Source organism: Macaca nemestrina, chromosome 13 (genome assembly GCF_043159975.1).
Source record: "Macaca nemestrina isolate mMacNem1 chromosome 13, mMacNem.hap1, whole genome shotgun sequence".
Classification (NCBI taxonomy): domain Eukaryota; kingdom Metazoa; phylum Chordata; class Mammalia; order Primates; family Cercopithecidae; genus Macaca; species Macaca nemestrina.
The window spans coordinates 2,540,016-2,554,250 of NC_092137.1; the positions used below are offsets into that span (position 1 = coordinate 2,540,016).

Genomic DNA, 14,235 nt, shown 5'->3' on the forward strand with positions numbered 1-14,235 from the left:
ACACCCACACACACACACACACACACACCCACACACACCCACACACACCCACACACACACACCCACACACACACAACCTCATGAAGTGCCTCTATCAGATGGAGAAAGTAATAATTACAATTAAATGTCATATATTTCGCATTAAAAAAGAGGCTGGGCCAGGGTCTACAGGGCAGGAGATTTTGTCTATTTTTTTTTACAGTTTTTCCCGGTGCCTAAGATGGCTCTTGGCAGGTAGTGAGCAGGCCTCAGGGAGCCTCTGTGGACAAGTGAGCTCACACGTACAGCCCAAGACAGACTGGCCATTGGGCTTCAGAAAATTAATACGAAATTCAGATTCATCATCGCTATGTACAGCGCCCATATGTCCCAGATTGTCTAGGACAGACCTGATATCAAATATTCTGTCCCATTTTCAGAGCATGTTTCAGACCATATGTCCACATTTATGTTTAAGAAAATACAGTATTCATTTCTTTAACGAGAAAGTAGGCCCAAATCTCGAAGAACCACTCCTGAATCTAAATGGCTCCTCCTCGCCACACGAAAGGTCTAATGTAAATTCTCAGTGTTCTCCTGGGGCCCACACAGAGAGCAGCATCTCCAGAGCGGGGGCCAACGTCATGCAGAGGCTACACTCAGGCACGTGCTCAGGCGTGGAATTAGGAGGCTGTGACCGTGCATCAGCCCTTCTGGGAGCCAGACCAAAATAATTCTAATCACTGTCACCATTTCCTGAATATTCTTCTGTGATTCATGTAACCAACTCTGAAATTTTTCTTAACTTGTAGCAAAGTAGACACATTTAATCGCTCTTAAAGCACAATTATCTGAGTATCTCCTATCATTTCCTGCTTTTTGGAATGGTTTAGACACATGGGTGCCCGTTATGGCACAGTAACACAAATAAAAAACAAGGAATGATAATTGATCCTTGTCCTAGTTTATTATATATGTATTTCATGCTGTTTTCTGTAAGGAATTATTCCCTTACAGCAAGAAACCACTCTTTGGAAATGCCATAAATGACATAGCATAGCATACATGGTACGGTTCCATAAATTTTCCTCTGAATTCTGAAGGTCAAAATTTAATACCATGAGATAGTTATGTCACTTAACAAAGGTTCCAAAATACCACTAGAACACATTGACCACCTAGAAAATAGGTATTCATATAAAAACAAAAATACCATGCCATGATTAGGTTATTATTTATTTCAAAACAAGATTTATAACCCAGTTCAAATGATGTGTTATAATTTAATAAATTTATATCCGTATTTATTGAACAGTTTCTTATTAAAGGAAGTTGAAAATCTGATAGAGATAACCTAATTATAATATCTAATTACAGAATGAAATAAATCACTAAAACCAGCGTAATGAGCCTTAAATACTAATTAATATTCAGACAAGAAGCTGGAATTTTGACATTCCAGTCATGCAGTAAAATCCAGGAGCACGAGGGAGCGTGCGGGGTGTTTTGTCATTTTGAATTTGAAATTCCTCACACCTTCTGCATTGTTCAAATGAGTGCTGCGTTCTTCGAAGCTTTTGTTAATAATGGTCTAGACCTGTCACTAAAATGCTGTTAATGCCACTCGCCATGTGGAAAGTCTTAGAGATAATTTTGCTAAAATCAGTTAAGGAGGGAAACCTAGAGAAGGTTTTAATCAGTGTTGTTGTTAAAAAAAAGCAATGACTTTTATCAGAAGCGGGTGGAAATGAAGGGTCTCCAGAGAGGCCAGTGATCTGGTAACAAGTATCTGAATGGAATTAAAATACCCCAGTGGAGCGTGTGCACCTCCACGCTCCTTCTCATGCTGAGAGTGGCGCTGGTACCGAGGCTCAGAGGCCAGACTCCAGTGAGCCTGCCAGGCACAATTCTCACGTCCACCCTCACTGGCAGACGTGGGGACATGGTCACGGCTCTGCTAGCTGGGTCAGCTCCTGTGGGAGCCAGGGACAATAGTGCCACACACAGCGTGTAAGTCACTTTTGGAAATGTTTTTACATATTGTGCTGCAGATACTTCCTCTGAGGGAGGCCCCGGCCACTCCTCCCTCCCTCTTGTGGGCCAGGGTTGTACTCAGCCACCTCCAGGATCACAGTGACCAGAAACAACAACAAATAACAAGACACCCAGCTTAACAATGGTTGCCTATGGAATAGCAGAAGACAGTCATGGAAAAAGTAGCAAAAAATAAAAAAGTGAGGGACTCATACATGAGTGAATCTAAGTGAAGGACGAGTCTTGAAAGGAACGAGGCTGTGGGGACCTCATGCAAAGGAAAGCGGAAAACGCCACCCGGTCAGCACTGTTTCTCCTGGAGACTATGCTGACACCGTCAGAAGCACTGTTGCCAAGACAGTGATCCAGAAGCAAAGAGCTGCTGAAGTTTTCTCCAGCTTGTCAAGAACGTTAGGAAAGTAGCTTCTTTTAAAACTTACCTAAAACTGAATTTAGGCCATGCCTGGAAGCAACCACAACACGGCTTCTTTTCAATCCCCAGGCACCCACTGGCAGCCTCAGGAGCTGACCTCCAAACCACAGACTGGAAGGTGCCCCGGAGGCATAGCTGATCCACAAGATGCTGTAGGATCTGATGGAAGAACTCTGGTACCAAGACAATCTTTTCCAATCATATATGGTTACTCTAATCTGGTTGCATTTTGTTGATAAAGTACAATTGTAATAAGTGAATATATGATGAATTTCAGGAAGCAGTATTCTCAAGCATTCTAATCAGAAGGAGAAACCCAGTAGCAAGTAAGCAGGCAGAGGACATGAAGCTGAGCCTTCCACCTGTATAATCTTGGGCAGGTCACTTTATACTGCTGAAACTTAATGTTTGTTTTAATAGAGGCAAGGTGACCAGATGGGTCACAAACTCCTTTCTGATTCTCCTGTTCTATTTGTTTTTTTTTTGTTATTAAAAAATGTCCAAGTGGCTTAATATTAAATTAAAAACATTTCACGAAATTTACTCCCCCTAGTCACAGATAACTTAAGTAATGCTATATTAGTCCATTCCCTCATTGCTAAAAGGAACTACCTGAGATTGGTTAATTTATATAGAAAACAGGTTTAACTGACTCACAATTCCACAGGCTGTATGGGAAGCATGAGTGGGAGGCCTCAGGAAACTTACTCTTATGGCAGAAGGGGAAATAGGCACATCTTACATGGCTGGAGCAGCTGCAAGAGAGAGAAGGGGGAGCTGCTATACAGACTTTTAAACAACCAGATCTCATGAGAGCTCACTCACTATCATGAGAGCAGCAAGAAGGAAATCTACCCCCATGATCCAATCACCTCTCACTAGGCCCACCCCCAACACTGGGGATTGCAATCCAACATGAGATTTGGGGGGACACAGATCCAAACCATGTTAGACACTGAGCCCATTGGTAGCTGGCCACACCTTCCTTCCAGAAGGGTCCTTCTCCTTGGATTTTCTCTTTCCCTCTTTCTTGGTGTCCTTTTCCTCCCAAGTCCTAATTCTCATTGGATGTCTGTTTTCCTCCATGTTTCTTCACATCCCCCCACGTGGGAAGTAATTGCTGATATCCTCAGGATTTCTTATGAGTTCCCATGTTTTCTCACAGTGTATATATATATCTTATGTGATTTTATTTATCCATAGCTTCAACCACCATCTACAGGCTGCAATTCCCAAATATTTATTTTCATTCCAACTTGTTATGTTAACATTTTAGACCTCCTTCATAGCTATTTACAATAAAACTCCACCTGGATATATGCTATATGTATTAAGATTAAGCACATTAAAATGTTAACTAGTATTTTCCTGCATCTTATCTCCTGCATATAAATATAAACATCCCTGTCTAAATTGTCACTAGTATCAGAAATCCAGGAGTAAGTCCTAGACCTTCTCTCCTTCTTCCTATAAGCTGTTTTCTAATCCTTCCACCATCAAGCCCTGCCCGCTGCACTGCTTAACTGTTTATGAAATATTTCCCTCCTCTCAATCTGCACTGCTGTGAATTCCTGCCTTATCGTTTCTCACCCTGACTGCCGTGATACTTTACAAAGTGCTCTCCTGTCCCTTGTCTGCCTGCTTTCCAATTCATCCTCACAGAGGCTCAAAGTGACCTTTTAGAATGTATATTTAATCATGCAACTTCAAATCCCTCAACCACCCTCAACTATCACCCAGTGCAGTGCACACTCCATTCGGAAGACGCTCCCTGATCTGGGGCATGTGACTCCTACCCTCCTGCCACATTCCAGTCAACAGCCCTATACCAGCAAGGCTTCATGACTTGGGCTTTCCAACAAGCTGTGCTTTTCAGCCCCTCTCTCTACATGCATTTGCATACAGACCAAGCTTCTTCTCCCCTGACCCCTTCCCTGGACCCCTCTGGTATCACCCCCACTTGACTGCAACCTCTTTGACAGTGACAGTGAGGATCAGCCACTCATGTCAGTTCATCCCCTGTGTAGGGCCTGGCTGCAGGTGCCCAGTTGGTGCTGACTGAATAAAAGAATATAAATAAAGTATATTTTAGAATAAGAATAGAATGTATGTCCTTCATTCAAAACAGATTTATTGAGCATCTGTCCTGTGTCAAGAACTGTTGTAGGTGCTCAGAGTTATCAGTGATTGAAATAAAGATATCTGTCCTCATGGAGGTCACCTTCTGGTATGGAGAGGCAATAATTATAAATAGGCATAATAAACAAGTTATATCATGCATTTGAATATGATGACTGCTATGGAAAAAGACAAGTCAAGCAGGGCAGAAGGAGGGTAAGAGCACTGAGCCAGAGGTTGGAGTGGCTGGGGTAGACTTCGTCCGGATGGTGATGTGTGAGCAAAGATGGGGGAAGGGGATGGTGGGACTCCACGGTGAGGGTGTCTGGAGGGTCAGTGTGCTGGTGGAGAAAACAGCCATTCCAAAGGCCAGAGATTGTGGCTCAGGTTCTACAAATAGCAAGGGGACCCATTGTAACAGCTGCTTAAAAGATGCTGGTAGAAATTGTATACAGCTCCAAAATCAAATCAGTATTTCTGACATAGAATGTAGTGGTCAGTTAGTTAGAAAGACTTTAGATCTTAGAAAGAAAAAACCAACAATATATTGTTTTTCTTTCCTAGTAAACAGAGAGGGAAAAAAGTTATTTCACAAGTATCCAAGAACCACAAGCTAAGAGGAGGAATGGTTTTAGAACTGGAAATAGAAAGCTTAAAGTTTGCATAATATCCAGTGCTGGCAAACTATATAAAGAAATAAATTTTGATATATCTATACGATTAAATACTGTTAAGCAATTACAAATCATACTACAAAAAGTTAATGCAATAAGAAACTGTTCACTATATAATGTTAAGTGACTGAAGAAGTTTGCCTAATAACATAAACAAGCTCCTATTTTAAGCTTAAATTATGCACATATGCTTTATAATACTTGAAGAAATAAACAGTGCAGGGGGGAGATGGTAGTTTGTATATTCATGTTGTAGTTTTATATATTTTGCAAATTTTCTAAAATGAATAAGTATAATTTTAATATCAAAGAAAACAATGCTATTAAAAAGGAAACAGAGAAAGCTCTGTAACAGAACTCAACATATATTTTAAGAACTTAAGAGAAGCCTCACATATCTTTGGAAAAGTATTCAATAATTGTTATTGAATAAGTGTTATTCAATAATTGCTGCTGGTAAAATTGGAGTTATTGAACAATACGTAAGTCCTTCTCTCACACCATTCACTAAAACACATTCCAGTTGTGTTAAATCATTTACAGAAAATTCTTGAGGAACATCAAGATTAAAACCCTAAATTGTCTTCTGGTCAATGACGACAGATTGACCACATATATTTACGTATTTTCTTTCTATAATAGTGGGGAATTTAAAAAAAATACTTAAATCTATAGCAACCAAAATGATACAAAATATGGATGGAGAAGTCACATTTTTTAAGGAGGGAGGATGAAGCTACAAATAAAATATCTGTATAGGCTGATATCAAAGAGGAGAAAACTGATTTGCCAAGCAAATCATGTGAAAAATCTCAGAAATTGTTGGTATCGGTATCAGTGAAGTGAGGAGATGATGTGTAGAGATGGAAACAGGTGCACCAACTGCACATCTGTGAATGGAGATGCCACATTTTCCTGACTGTGTGTATTCAGAATAATACTAATCAGCCTCCATGTAATCCCCATGCACACAGCTAGAAAATTGAATGTAGGTTTATTTTATAGAAAAAGAAAGTAAAATGTGGGGCTGAGAAAATAGTGGTCTTTTAAATATGATTTTAAAGACAGCCCCTAAAAGAATTAACAATTCAGCTCCTAGAACATATACCCCCAGTCATAATATCCAAACAAGAGATTAGATAATTATTCTCTGGAGAAACTAAATAGTCCCGATTTTACCCAAGTACATTCAGAGTCCTAAAAGTAAATGCTTGCCTTGCAGGCTGATCAATCTGCAATGATGCTAAGCAATGAATAAGTCTTACCCACACATTCAGAGCTCCTAATCAGCTTGTCACTATACTATGTGCAAATCTAAACAGTCAGATATCTCTTTACACTTGCAATCAGTTTTCAACACACACACACAAAAAATGCAGTTAAGACAAGTGCAATGAGTGGGTATGAAGAGAACAGAGATAATGCATTAAGGAAAAGAAAATTTTTAAGGTTATAAAGTTTAGAATACTAAGAAAAGACATTGTATCTATAAAATAAGAGCAGTATGTTATGAAAATAGAACAATCAGGAGACAAGAAAAAACATTAAAATTAGGAATATAGAAAGTCAATTACATATATATTAAATACCTATGTCTATGAATGGGAACAGTATAAGAGGATTAACTTTTAAGACTACCATAAAGACAGAGAGGAAAGCATTCAATTCCATCCAAGAGATCAAGAATTAGAAAGACATTGGCCTTTTTAAGGAAGATATATTATGCTAGATAATAAACAAAGCCTTACCTTCAAATTTTGAAGAAAAAATATTTGCAATTTTATACCTAGCTAAGCTATACAATGACTATGGAAATAGAATAATAGGAGAATTTTTAAAAATTTAAGGATTCAGAAAATTTGACCATCATGTCTTGTTTCTTAGTAACATAAGGAAGAATACATTTCAATGAAAGGTGAAAGTAAGTTATGAAAGAGCAAGATATAGAAAACAGGAAACATTAACTCTAACACAAAAGAATTGTGAACTAAGTTTCTGTATGACAGCTATATAGTAGGTCTAGACAAAAAAAAAGTAAAAATTGGAAAAGAATACAAAGCTCTGGAAAGGAAGTATTCAGGACATGAAGTGACCGATTATTTGCTACAATGGATTATTTGGAGTAAAGTGATTAAAAGTACTGCATATCTGATGGATCACTGGAAAAACGATTTTTAAAAATATGTAGAGTGATATAGGCAAAGATTTCTACTGCTATTGCCATGAACACTATTTACATAATACCGTGTCATGAATTGAATTATGTCCTCACAAAAGATATGTTAAAATCCTAACCTTGAAAATACATCAGAATGTGACTGTATTTGGAAACAGGGTCTTTAGAGCTATAATCATGTGAAGATAAGGTCATGAGGATGGGCCCTAATCCAATGTGATGGGTGTCTTTACAAAACGAGTGGAAAGAGAGACACAGAGAGAACACCATGTGATGAAGAACGCAGTGATTGGAGTTACATAACTGCAAGCCAAGAAATGCCAAGGATTGCCAGTAATCAAGCAGTGTGTAAGAGATCTTAGACAGAGCACCGCCCTGCTGACAACTTGATTTTGGAACTGTAGCCCCCAGAATTATGAGTTAATACATTTCTGTTGCTTGAAGCCATGCAGTTTGTGGTACTTTGCTACAGCAAATATCCCTAGAAAAACAAATACATGATGTAATTAATATTTATTAATTTAAACAAAGATTATGACATAACCATGCTGGCAGAGATACGTGGGATGTAAAACTGCTACATCTTTATCTATTATAAAATACATTTTGTAGATAATGACTGAACTTGATAAATTAAGAAAGCAGTATAATCATATTAAGTAAGCATTTATTATGCATCTTTATAATGTCCACTATATTTATATAGAGACACATATCAGAAAAATAGAACATTTAACTTCGTATTTAACATACAATTTATAATATGCCAAGTAGTATTCTAAATGTCTTACAGGTATTAATTCATTTGTTGATTTAGTAATTCTATAAGGTATTTTTGTTATCATCATTTCCATTTTTCATATGGAGAGACAGAGGGAAGTGCTAAAAAACTAAGTGATTCCACATATGAGTGAGAACATACAGTGTTTATCTTTCTGGTCCTGGCTTATTTCACTCTACATAATGTCCTCCAGGCTCATCATGCTGTTGTGAAGGACAGGATTTCATTCTCTTCTGTGCTACATTTTCTTTATTCACTCATCCACCCATGGGCACGTCAGTTGATTCCATATCTTGACAATTGTGAATAGTGCTGCAATACTATAGTATTTAGTATTCGGTATTCAGTATTTATTTGCATACTGGTTTCATTTTTTGGGGATATAAACTCCATCGTGAGATTGCTGGATCCTATGGTAAGTGGCAAAACTTGAATTCAACTCAAGTACTCTAGGCCCAAAGTCTATCATGGTAACCACAACAGTAGGCTGCATCTAAGACAATTGTTGAAGATCTGTGACAATGGATTGAAAATAAATTGTCTCCAAGAAAGTTTGTAAGGGACAATTGAACACTCTCATACACAGTGTTGTACAGCTATTCTAGAATACTGTTGGTGTGATCTATTAAATTTGTGTATGTGCATGTGTGTGTTTGTATAAAATGATTGTACATGGGCACAAAAAAACATGAAAAGTAGAATTCATAGATACTAGGTAATGGCAAAAAACGCAATTGCTTTTGCACCAACCTAATATATCCATGGAATATTATATGATAAAAAACTGTACAACAAATAAAATAAACTACCATTACATTGGTGTAGTTTGAAAACTCTTTGAAAATTAGCAATCTCTACTTTAAACTGTGCATGTATATATTCAGCAATTTTACTTCCCAACAGAAATGGGCAAGTGGATTTATAAAAGGAAAAACATAGAATGCTCATAGGAGGACTGAATGTATTAAGCCCCAACTCATTTTATGAAATGTCCTTCCAAAATCGAGCAGACACATAAATTGTGGCATGCTGACACAACAGAGGACTGTCTGGTGAATATACGTAGGATCATGGATAAATCTTACAAACAAAATTTTTAGCAAATGAAGCCAAACCAAAAGAAAATAATTGATGCTGTATCATTCTATATATACTTAAAAATTTTTAAAAGAAATATCATCTATGATTTTAGAAGTTAGAATAGTGGGTACTTTCTAGGAGACGGGAAATAAGACAATATGGGAGATTTTGGTGTACTAATAATGTTCTATTTCTTGACCTTGGTGGTAGTTTAGTGCGTGTAATAACTTGGATATTATTTCTTGAATTGTGTACTTAGGAGTTGTCTACTTTTTACAGAAGAATATTAAACTGAAGTTCAAAATAGTGTGATTAATCAATACTTCTTCTCTGTCATCCCAAAAGAGAAGAGTTTTATGCAATAGATAAATACAGAGAGGCTGAGTGCAGTGGCTTACATCTGTAATCCCAGCATTTGGGGAGGCCAAGGTGAGAGCATCACTTGAGGCCAGGAGTTCGAGGCCAGCCTGGGTAATATGGGGAAACCCCAACTCTACTAAAAATACAAAAATTAGTTGGGCATGGTGGTGCATGCTGGCAGTCCCAGCTACTCAGGAGGCTGAGGTGGATCACTTGAGCCCTGGAAATTGAGGCCTGGACAATAGAGTGAGATCCTGTCTCAAAATAAACAAACAAATACAGAAAAATAAATACAGGTATATTTGTAAACAACAAAACCTCCTGAAAGGAAAAAGTGTGGTTAAGGATAGAGTGTTCCTTTGAAGAATGGGATGAAGATTTGCATCTTGGTTCTGCTGCTTGATATTGCAACCCCTCAGTCAAGTAGGAGTCGTCAGTTTCCTCGTCTGTAACATGGGGCAGATAATCTTTCCTGGGGCTTTTGTGGGTGTTGAGTGAGCTATCCAATGCGATGTGCTGAGCAAGAACCTGATATAGCACAGGTGCTCAGCCGACGCCTCCCTCGTCCTCTAGGCCACCGACACACCAAGCCAGCTGGTGACCACCATTTCCCTTAGAACCATACTCCTCATACTCCTCTTTCTCTGTTGTTGCTGTAAGCCATTTATTGACTTGTGATATTCTTTGATTTTATTTTTAATGTTTTTAAGTTCTTTGCTGTTTCCAACTGAAGCTAGACATTTTCCTCCTCCCATGAGTATAAGTTTCTTTCTCTAAAATTAAATTAGTAAAAGGTTTTTTCTTAATGTTACACTTCCTAAGTGTAACACGTTGACAAAGTATAAAAATTTATTAGTGTACTTTTGTATGTTTTTGACCACACCTGAAACGTTGCCTTAGGATGGTGTCCAATGTGGTTTACCTAATTCCGTTTTTAGTCCAGCCCGTCTGTTCTTCCTCCCGCTGCTTCTCCTGTAGCCTTGCCCACATAACCTTTATTCTTGGTCTTCTCTGCTTTCTGTCCCACCCTAGTTCCCTCCAGAATGACCCAGCGCCCCTACTTCTTGTGGGGAGCATTCACAAAGAATCAGCAGCTGGCACAATTCATTTGTTGCTTCAGATCTTAGACCTGAATCTTCTGTTTCATTCCATCTTGCTCTCTGCTTCCACTTTTCTACTTTCCTGGACTCCTTATCTCCTGCTTTGCACCTGATATTCTTCTTCTGGCCCCTTGTTTTGGAAATCCAAACATACTGCTCCCCTGGTATTCACACTGGAATTCTTGTCTTGATTTCCATTTGACTCTACATGGAAAAGGAGAAAAATAAACTTTAATTGATGACCTTCTAAATAGGATGTGTTCTGATTATTTATTTTTGTTTGTTTTGCTTGGAGGATGTGGGAGATGGAAAAATAAATGGGAGAGGTTACAGAAAAGGATAGATCCAGAAACCCGAAGAAGGCACAGACTACTTACAGCTGTGGTTCTTAATCAGGGGTGATTTGTCCTCAGATCCTCTTTGGAAACCCCTATCTTGTACCAGTCTGTGTGGCAGCTACTCCAATCTCACTCTGCTGGCAAGCAATTAAAGCCTATAAGGACCTAGCCCACCACCTGCTGTTTGCTGAAAGTTCACCATCTCCTCACTCTCTCCCCACTTGCCCCTGTAATTCTCCAGTCTGGGTTTCTCAACATGAGTGCTGCTGACACGTGTCACCAGAGGATTCTGAGAATTTGGCAATTTCAGAGAATTTGGCAATATACCCTGGACTTTTTGGGTCTGCATTTTGCCTGCACTTTTGGTAAATGTTATTTGTGTGTAGTGGGTAAAGGCCATAGAAGCTCATTACCCTTCTACAATGAAGACAGCCCCTGACAATGAAGAATTCTCTGGTGACACGTGTCAGCAGCACTCATGTTGAGAAACCCAGACTGGAGAATTGCAGGGGCAAGTGGGGAGAGAGTGAGGAGATGGTGAGCAAACAGCAGGTGGTGGGCTAGGTCCTTACAGGTTTTAACTGCTTGCCAGCAGAGTGAGATTGGAGCAGCTATCACACAGACCGGAACAAGACAGGGTTTTCCAAAGAGGATCTGAATGAAGTCTTTCATGTTAGTCAATGTTATTTTTTCTGCCAATTCACTACTTAAGGCGTATTACTTTTCAAGTGTTTGGAAGTCAAATTTGAGTCTTTGCAGCTGTGACGTCGTATTGAGACAGATTTGAGAGAGGATCAAGAAGACCTCACTGATGGGGCCACCAAAACTATTTCCCATCCTCATTGCTCCATCTAAGCCAGTCCTAACCCTTGAGAAGGGGGTGGGGAATAATGTCAGCCCAACGATATGACTGGTGTTTCGATGGACATGTTCCAGTCTCTCTGAACAAGACCCAGGTATACTTCTTGCATCCTTTCTTGTATACAGTGATGGCACTCTACTAACTTCTCCTCTTGTAGTGGCCTCCTTATTTGAAGAGGTTTCCGCCCTGCGCACATGAACTCATTTACCCATTTCACGAGACTGTTTATGTTGATCCTAATGGCTGCAGCTAAGCTGTTTGCAATCTTGTCAGAAAAAGGCAAGCTCAATTCCGGCAGCTGAAATTTCATGTTTAATGCAGGCATAATACGAAAAACAACTGCTGCAATCAGAAAAGGCCCCAGGGGGGACGTGTGGAAAGAGGAGTTTAGATAGCAGTCACACACGTTAACTGAGAATCGAATCCAGAGATGAAATTACTCTGATTACAAAGCTCCAGTTCGTTATGGTGCCGCCATTATTCTCCCCAAGGCTTCTGTCATCCTTATCTCCAAGGGTCAGAAAAATCCTAAATCAAAGTTAAACTTACAGGTAAGAAGAAAACACATTGAAAATATTACATCACTATTTATCGTTTGGGAGAAAAGAAAAAGACATTCATTTAAGCAGAGAACCGTAACATTACTGCAGATGTGTCTGCCCGACATCCTTCCCCTTCTTTCCTGCGAGCAGAGCCCTGATGTCGCTAAGCATGTCTCTACCTCCTCCAGTTAAGGCACTCATGAGAGTTCTCAGTCCCCTTGGTAGTGATGGGTTTAGGCTGGAGCATCTGACACAATCCTGGCCAATCAGATGGCCTGATGGGTGTTTCCAATAAAGAAGACAGGTAAACTCAGTGGGAGGCCGGTGCCTGGGGAAGGCCAAGTAGACATGTGGAAACCCAGGTTCTAATGATATGGTTGGAACATTGACATAACCATCCTACCTCTGGATTTGTGAAAATAATGTTTAAGTTGCTTTGTGTTGGGGTTTGTATTTGCTTGCAGTAAAAACATCAAACTAATAAAATAACTTTTTATTTGCCACAGAAGGTACACCATCTTCTTTTCCAAAGGAAATAGTACACTTAGCAACTGTATATTAGCAAATCAGGAAAATTGGCAATCCACCATTTTTTGCACAAAGGAAGGAACATTTCAAGTGGTTCAATCACCACCACTTACTTTGTTTCCCTGAGCAACTCGAACTTTAATGTCCTTAAGTCTATGAGGTGCTTGTATGACTCTCTACACTCAACCTGAGTAGTGTTTTTTGTTAATTTCACACTTCATTTCAAACTTGTTCTGAATAGGGCTCATAGAGCATAGTGTTTCTCCTCAGAACAAGTACATAAAAAGTCTCACTGACGATATGAGTCTTCACTGTCGCTAATATTCTATATCAATTATGTCTACATGCAGTGGCTCATGGCTTGTAATCACAGAAATCTGGGATACCAAAGTGGGAGGACTGCTTGAGCACAGGAGTTTGAGACCAGCCTGGGCAACGTAGTGGGACCCCATCTCAACAAAAAATAAAAACCAAAAAATTTAGCCAGGCATGGTGGCATGTGTCTAGAGTTCTAGCTACTGAGGAGGCTAAGGTGGGAACATTACTTGTTGATCAAGTGAGGTCAAGGTGCCCTGAGCCATAATCACACTGCAGCTTGGGTAACACAGATAAACCTTGCCTCAATAAATAAATAAATAAATAAAAATACATTCTACTTGTGCTTTTACCTGTTACCTGGTATTTCTAGATCAACGGACATTTAAATGTCTTGTTTAGACTTCATCATGATCTTCAAAAGATGATTAAGAACCCAATTTTATATTATATTGTGTGTACTAACATGACTTTGATTATAAGATAATCTAGAACTATAATGCCATTAAATTTAATACATATTTACTGCATTCTTATCACTATATTCTTAATTATTGACATCTCATATTTGTATGGTATTTTATAAGTTATAGAAGTAATTTTATATTCATTCTTTAATTTTAATCAGATTAACATATACCCAGCATTGTACCAGATGCTGAGGGAATTTAAGAGAAATATAAAAGTGGCTTGGCTAACTGAAATAATGCCAAACAGAAGTTTTATCAAGAAGTTTTAATTAAAGCCGAGTATCAGTAATGCTATAACGTATTCCATCCACTCTTCACATACTAGCTTGATACTCAATAGATAAGAAAGAAAGATATTTTGATATGTGGCTCCACGGCACTGTTTTTTCCCCCAGCTTTATTAAGGCATAAATGACAAATTAAAAATCACATATATTGAAGATGT

General features: G+C 38.8%; 1 long non-coding RNA gene across 2 annotated transcripts in view; it reads right to left on the reverse strand.

Moving 5' to 3' along the window:
- Positions 1–8,068: 8,068 nt before the first annotated feature.
- Positions 8,069–14,235, reverse strand: part of LOC139358005 (uncharacterized) — a 52,732-nt gene continuing 46,565 nt past the window's right edge. For both annotated transcript variants that reach the window (XR_011612185.1, XR_011612186.1), the window contains one exon: positions 8,069–10,939. This is a non-coding gene — a long non-coding RNA (uncharacterized lncRNA). The remainder of the gene's footprint in view (positions 10,940–14,235) is intronic.